A 4,681-nucleotide genomic window follows, 5' to 3' on the forward strand; every position below is an offset into this window, starting at 1 on the left:
CATGACACTAGTGTTTGAAGGAGTCATCATTTCTAGGCCATCGCTCTCCTGATTGCTTACCTGGAAGATCTAATTCTATTTTTTACTCAGTGTTAAGTTACAGGATTGGCTCACTGCTTGTGCTGTTGCTGCCTCTTGATAGACTTGTACAACAGAATGAGAGAGAGTGAGAGAGTCTTAATACCTACCTTCCAAACAGAAATGGATTGCTTTGCACGAATGCAGTGCAGCGCTCAAATTTAGAGAGGGGAAAGTGAAGTGAAAGTCTTTGGCGTCCTCTGGATAGGCCTATTAGTGACTAAATCTTATTTTTGACAGTTTGAACAAATGAGGGAAGGGAGCAGGAAAGAGGAGAGAAGATAACCGTCGCTCTCTCTCCGGCGCTCTGGCAGCCATCCAGCTCGGGCCTTTTTTAAATTCAGAGAGCACCTCGTTTTTGTGTCAGCGCGGGACAAGAGAAGCACTTAACGTGACATTTAGAGATGCTCTGAGATTCTCCACGGAGGCCAGGAAGAGGGAGAAAAGAACCAATGATGTTATCACAGACATGTGTTTTAAATACCAGGAGGGGTGCTTCGCCTGAGAGCTTTGGCCGTAAAGATAAGAGTATAACTCGGCCTCTGGTCTTACACCCTTTGCACCGGTTCTGGGGCTCACGTTAAGCTTTGTCTGAAACGCTGTGTTTCATCTCTTTTTCTATCAGATATGATCTTTTAAGGCTTACAGAACAATCTTCTTAGATTGCACATTAGGGCTGCCGTTATCCTTTGAAAAAATCCACACATACACGATGCATTTTAAATAGGCAGCCACAGGACAGGACAGTACACACAGAGCATTATGAGTGGGCGACACAAGCTTTCCGGGAATCTGAATTTCAACCAGATGGCCATAATTCAAATTTTGACTGCGGATTACAGCCATTATTTAAAGAACCTCGGCGGCTTCAATAATGTAAAAAATCTCCTATCCATTAATACTTCCAGAACTTAGACTAAATATCTCTTATTTATGTGCGCCTTTTCCTGAAGGGACCTCCCCAAAGCTAGGAGCGCGACGAGATGTCATGAATATTTCACAGGTAAAAGGAGGTCAGTCCTCTGGTATGGATATTCAGATGGGACTAATCAATGACTTTCGCTCCCCTTAAACTTTGCATTAGTATGTGAAGGGTGTTGGAATCAAAGGGACAGCGCTGCATGTAGCCGGGGCCGCAGCCGAGGACACAGTGACTCATGCAGATTCACGCAGAGAGACTCCAGCACTGTCAACACAGTTCTTTGTACAGGGACATGCGTTACGGTTGGGGATGAAATGAGCACCAGAATGCTTTGCAATTCAAATGGGTGCCATTTATCTATCTTACAAATGAATATATCACAATCTTCCATACGCACTGTGTAAGTATTGGTATTTCCGCATGAAATGGTGGTGTGTTTGACAAGCCAGTGTCTGGCAAGTGTGCTACACTCTCCAATAAATCAGACTAGATGTATGAAGACATAGCTGCATAATGATTAAGCAGGAGCAGAGTTTGGGGAAACAAGGTTAGTTATTCATCACAAGTCAGCCCATCCATACATACACCACACCATCCTGTTCCGGGACAGTTTTACAGACTCATTTTTTCATTCATCTCTGGCTCAGTAACTTGTCCCTTTATCCTTCATCCCAGCCCCATGCACCTTGTTGGACAGATTTCCTTGGAAATAGCAGATGATTTAGGTGCGGGAGCGCCAGAGAAGCATCACAATATTAATACCGTCATTGTTGACAGCTGGATGTTGTGGGTCGTTATCTAACAGAATTGGTTTCACTGTCAAGAAAAGCCCTCAATGTCTGATTTCTGTTTGATCTCCACTAATGCCTCCCCTTGTCTTGGAAACGCATATTGTTCCATTTTCTTCTCCCGTCATCCTTTACCATTTTCCCCATCATCTCATACCACTGCAATTTGCCAAATGCTCCTTTGCAGGCCGCCCTTTGCTTGCTCTGCCACGCGCTTATATTCTATGTGTTTACCCAAGGAGGAATAATCCATTTGTACATTCCTCACCGTCCCCAGCGCTCCTTGAATATTTAAGGCTTTGATGTGTGGTTGTCTAATGCAGTTACCTAAGCAGCTTGCCATAACCGGCCTCCCAGAGATTCTCCCTGCACGCTCCCCCTATTTTCTGAAATGTGTCTGGATCCCAACAATAAAGTCTCCTTTTGAAGCCTCTCCCTGCTCCCTCTTGGGAAGGTGTTTTCTGGAGATAATGACTTATTTCAATTCAGACCTCACCCGAGGAGTGCTGCACAAATCTTGTTTTTTTTTGTTTTTTTTTTGGAGTACCTGCAAATATTATGGCATGAAGTCAATCATGACCCATAGATGCTAGCACACATGACAGATTTGGCCAAACATTAATTATTCCATCTCTATGGCTAATACAACAAAGACGCCCAGCTGCCAGGTAGCTGGTATTGGTGCAATCTGGGGAAAAAGCGGAAGCATAAACAAGGCTGAAGACTGGGACAGTTTCCAGTGTACGTGTGCCTGGAATGTGTGATGACTGAATTCATGCGGCATGCAGTCTTAAGCAATGTTGCTGTAAATTGGCTGTGAAACGGTGAACTGTTGACTGCCAGAGTTATTGGGCACGTGTCCCAGATACTCCCTGACTCAGCTCAAAGGCTTGGTTAACCTGGCAGAGCCGCACACCAGCTGGATGGACCATTAACTGCCATAACCAGACTGACCTGGAGCGCTTGTGTCTGCATGAAGTGCTCAGGATGGGACTAAAAAGTAGAGGGCAGCCGGTGCACCTTGATACTAGTATGACTCTTCTGCTGGAACATGATGAAAAGTATAGTAATGTCTCTTGACCAATCAGATCTATAGTCACCTTGAACAGTTTCACCTGTTGAGGGAAAATAAGCATGAATCTATATGTGTATTTTTACAGTTTTTCCCAAATGTTACTAATGTCATTTCACCTTCCACATCCTCAAAATACATGTAACCTGCATGTGTTAATGTCACAGTCAGTATAAAAAGCCCAGACAGAAAATTGCCAAGTGAAAAAAACATTGAATCTAATAAAACTCTGTGTAAACAAACACACGCACACAGTTTTTCAAATGAGGGCATCGTACTGCAATCACAGATAGGGATTTTTAATATGGGAAAGTGTTTTGACACAATTAAGTTCAAAGAGAAAAAACAGCATTCGCAGACATCCTCAGAACGCACTGACCTAATTAAACTTTTTGATCCAATATTACGTGCCAGCTATGGCAGACTTGGATGTGTGAGCTGTGAAAAAGGTACGTGTTAATAAAGACAGGCTTTAGCAATGCAATTCAATTAAAAACAAACCTTGGTGAGCGTCAAATATTCCATTCACATATTGCTATTTCCCTCTGTTCCTTGATCACAGATAGAGTTCACGCAAATCAATAATGACATTTTACTTCAGGGTTTCACTTTGAACACCCATATTTTCTCTGCATGAGAAACTTGTTTGGAATGTTTTTCTCAAGAATGAATTAATGTTAATTGATGGATATTTACCGCCGGGGTTTGGGTGACTCTTGCCCTCGGCTTGCTTGCTGTTCCTCTCTTTCTAAATGTGATTATTCTTCCCTCATTTTTTCCCCTTTGAATTTTCTCACAACACATTTGTTTTGTCCTTGGGACTGTCAGTATTAATGCTGCCTGCTGAATCAGCCAGTCTACCACTTATTTAGCGAAAGTGAGCCGTGCGCGCACTCTTTCACTTCATCTCTGTTTAGGGAAGAAAAGAGGAGAGAGGATAACATAAAGATTGGCTTAAAATATTGTGTATCTTACTGTAGAAGGTGTCAGAGTTGTGAATTCAGCCACTTAATCTTGAGTTTGAAGATGAATTCCACTCAAGAATAAGCCAACACAGGACTATAATATGAGGGGAATTAATATATGTTATTAAGCCTATCACTTGAATCTGTAGGATTGGCTGTAAGAGAGCCAGATATTCAGTTAAATATAGTTTTTTTTATGTGGCTTATACTTCCGTAATCACATCACTTAGGCTACCTCTCACAAACTACTACTACTACTAGTAATACTGTTTGGCATCAGGTGGACTCTTTTATCCAAAGACCCTTACAGTGCTATGAGTGCATACGTTTTGAATATCATGGGAATCAAACTGAGGCAAACATCTCAGCCTTTAATTGGCTTCTGTGCTATCAACAGCAGGAAGCCATGACAGGCAAAGATGCAGAAACACTGGGCGATTTGTCCAAACCGCAGGATCTTACAGTCTTTTTTTCAACATTTCTTCAGCAGATTTTGAATGGTAAGACTAGAAATCAGGAAGTAATGGAGAGGAGGTGGCACAGACATAACCTCAAATGGGGTTCGGAGCAGTGCAGTCATACATGTGATTGTTTGGCAGTAAAATTGCAGAGCAATGCCTAGTCACATCAGCGAGGCCAGGGAAGAGGTAACCTCAATACCTGGGTTCATGCTGCAGTACGGTTTGATGAATAAAATTACAGTAATTTCACTCTGACATTCATTCGGCTGTGTGAGTCGCCCTGTGCTGGAAGTGGGGAAGAGGATAAACATCAGCCTCTTTTGGACCCGTCGGGGCTGGAAAGTTAAAGACAAGAAGGCTGATTAGGCGACGCCATGACAGGTCACCATCAGTCA

The sequence above is a fragment of the Centroberyx affinis genome, unplaced genomic scaffold (genome assembly GCF_046629955.1).
Source record: "Centroberyx affinis isolate AG114_WGS23_722 - 3 ecotype Tasmania unplaced genomic scaffold, CSIRO-AGI_Caff_v1 ptg001190l_1, whole genome shotgun sequence".
Classification (NCBI taxonomy): domain Eukaryota; kingdom Metazoa; phylum Chordata; class Actinopteri; order Beryciformes; family Berycidae; genus Centroberyx; species Centroberyx affinis.